This window comes from Microtus pennsylvanicus, chromosome 5 (assembly GCF_037038515.1).
Source record: "Microtus pennsylvanicus isolate mMicPen1 chromosome 5, mMicPen1.hap1, whole genome shotgun sequence".
Lineage (NCBI taxonomy): Eukaryota > Metazoa > Chordata > Mammalia > Rodentia > Cricetidae > Microtus > Microtus pennsylvanicus.
This window is the reverse complement of record NC_134583.1, coordinates 30,255,830-30,259,169: the sequence shown is the minus strand read 5'-3', so window position 1 is coordinate 30,259,169 and position 3,340 is coordinate 30,255,830. Positions and strand designations below refer to the sequence as shown.

At 38.0% G+C, this 3,340-nt stretch overlaps 1 pseudogene; it reads left to right on the top strand.

Moving 5' to 3' along the window:
* The first annotated feature begins 864 nt into the window (after positions 1 to 864).
* Positions 865 to 3,000, top strand: LOC142850737 (COP9 signalosome complex subunit 2-like; annotated as a pseudogene).
* Positions 3,001 to 3,340: the final 340 nt, after the last annotated feature.

Genomic DNA, 3,340 nt, shown 5'->3' with positions numbered 1-3,340 from the left:
TGCCTTACATAGTATCCTAAAATTATAATTTAAAAGATAGATTAAAATAGTTTCCTAGTTTGCATATATTTAGAATTATATAAATAATTATTAATTTTATATATGGAAAATTTGACTTTAACTTAGATGATTAACTCAGTTTGAGCTATAAAAAGCAAATTAAAGCTTTAATTAAAGTACAATCTTGTAACTCATAGGGACGGTTTAGCCCATATCAGTATCACACATATGGAAGATGCTCCATATGATTAAAAAATATTTTCTTGTCCTTACTGATGTTGTCATCACAACTGCTTAGCATAACACATTGCTAATGTACATGGTGATGCTGAATTAAACAAACCTCCTATCTTTGGTCATATAGAATTATGGCATATGACTGTACATACTTACACATATACATGTATATAGGCAAATACAATAAATAGTACTTACTAATGATAAAAAGCTATTTTCTAGCTATGTGTTTACTATACTATAGCTTTTCTCCATATTTTAGAATACATTGTTATTTATTTAAAATGTGTATTTAAATTCAGCATGTCACATTAAACCAGTAGCTGCCCGATATATCTATTTCCTACCAAATTTCTTGATTTCATTGAGAAGCCATATTGAATGCTGTATGTGAACACTCAGTGATTATGTAAATGTACTGTATGATACTCACACTATCAGGAAATTCTTTAGGGTGTTCCTAACATGTGACCTTGCCCTTAAGCTACCTAAGACTGTATGTATCCAAAAACTAGGATTTCTGCCTAGTTCTCTTACTTTATCATTGGTGTAATATTCCTTAAACTACACATATTATTAAAAGCTCAAGGCAAGAGCTTCAAACAGCCCCCTCCAGCCAAGATATCTGACATGGAGGATGATTTCATGTGCAATGAGGAGGAGGACTATGACCTTGAGTACTCCGAAAATAGTAACTCTGAGCCCAAAGTGGATTTGGAAAATCAGTCCTATAATTCCAAAGCATTGAAAGAAGATGATCCAGAGGCAGCACTCAGCAGCTTCCAAAAAGTTTTGGAGCTTGAAGGTGAGAAAGGAGAATGGAGGTTCAAAGCACTGAAACAGATAATCAAGATTAACTTCAAGTTGACAAACTTTCCAGAAATGATAAACAGATATAAACAGCTCTTGGCCTATATTCAGAGTGCAGTCATCAGGAACTATTCTGAAAAGTCCATTAATGTTTGTAATAGCCAGAACCTGGAAACAACCTAGATGCCCTTCAACGGAAGAATGGATGAAGAAAGTATGGAATATATACATATTAGAGTATTACTCAGCAGTAAAAAACAAGGACTTCTTGAATTTTGCATACAAATGGATGGAAATAGAAAACACTATCCTGAGTGAGGTAAGCCAGACCCAAAAAGAGGAACATGGGATGTACTCACTCATATTTGGTTTCTAGCCATAAATAAAGGACATTGGGCTTATAATGCATGTTCCTAGAGAAGCTAAGTAAGAAGGTGAACCCAAAGACAAACACATAGGCATCCTCATGAATATTAACCTTCATCAGGCGATGAAAGGAGACAGAGACAGAGGAGCACGGGACAGAAATCTCAAGGTCCAAATCAGGAGCAGAAGGAGACGGAGCACGAGCAAGGAACTCAGGACCGCGAGGGGTGCACCCACACACTGAGACAATGGGGATGTTCTATCGGGAACTCACCAAGGCCAGCTGGCCTGGGTCTGAAAAAGCATGGGACAAATCCGGACTAGCTGAACATAGAGGACAATGAGGAATACTGAGAACTCAAGAACAATCGCAGTGGGTTTTTGATCCTACTGCACGTACTGGCTTTGGGGGAGCCTAGGCAGTTTGGATGCTCACCTTACTAGACCTGGATAGAGGTGGGCGGTCCTTGGGCTTCCCACAGGTCAGGGAACCCTTATTGCTCTTCGAGCAGATGAGGGAGGGTGACGTGATCGGGGGAGGGGGAGGGAAATGGGAGGCGGTTGCGGGGAGGAGGCAGAAATCCTTAATAAATAAATAAATTAAAAAAATAAAAAAAATTCTATCCTTGATTCTATCTCCATTTCTAAACAGAATTCTGACTTTTTATATCAGACGGGTTTACTGCAAGAATTTTATGAAACAATATTGGAAGCTTTGGAAGATGATAAGAATGATAGACTGTGGTTTAAGACAAACACAAAGCTTGGAAAATTACATTTAGAACAGGAAGACTATGAAAAGCTTCAGAAAATTTTATGCCAGTTACCTCAATCTTTTCAGACTCATAATGGAGAAGACCTGAAAAATGGTACCCAGGTATTAGAAGTCTATGCTTTGGAGATTCAAATGTATGGCACAGAAGAACAACAAAAAGCTGAAATCACTCTATGAGCAGTCACTTCTCATCAAGACTTCTATCTCTCATCCACTGATCATGGGTGTCATCGGAGAATGCAGTGGTAAAATGCACTTGAGAGAAGGTGAATCTGAAACTTTCAAGTATTATGATGAATCAGGAAGCCCAAGACAAACCACTTGTTTAAAAATAGTTGGTTTTACAGACTATGCTAATGAAATCAGGAATAAATCCATTTCACTCATAGGAAGCCAAACCATATAAAAATCATCCAGAAATTCTAGCAATAACAAATTTAGTAAGTGCCTATCAGAATAATGACATCTCTGAATTTGAAAAGATTCTGAAAATAAATCACAGCAATATCATGGATGATCCATTCCTAAAAGAACACATTGAAGAGCTTTTACGAAACATCCGAACACAAGTGTTCATAAAGTTAATTAAGCCTTACACAAGAACACATATTCCTTTTATTTCTATGGAGCTAAATATAGACGCTGCTGATGTGTAAAGCCTACTGGCGCTGTGCATACTGGATAACACTATTCATGGCTGAACTGATCTAGCCAATCAGCTCCTTTAACTGGATCTTCAGAAGAGGGGTGGTGCCCGATATACTTCACTAGATAAATGGACCAACCAGCTAAATTCTCTGAACCAGGCTTAAGGGAGAGCAAGCTCTGCAGGCTAGCTTAAGGCATCAGCGCAGCGATGTGATCCTTACGGACAGGAAAGGCAGAACTCCTATGGGTTGGTGTGTCCTGAAAGTGGTTGGAGTTATGGCAGAAGTGCTTTTTTGATCAACTGGTTTGTGTTTTGCTGCTGCATCTATCCCAAGAAAAACAGCTTTAATCTCCAGAAGAAAACCAAAACACCCTGGGATTTATGCTGTGTTGACATCTTGCACTAAACATACAACACTGTAATAATCTGTCATGGGCAACATGACCAGAATGAAGATTTTTGTCATGATTTTAAGCACACTGACACGCTACTGTTGGTTAAAT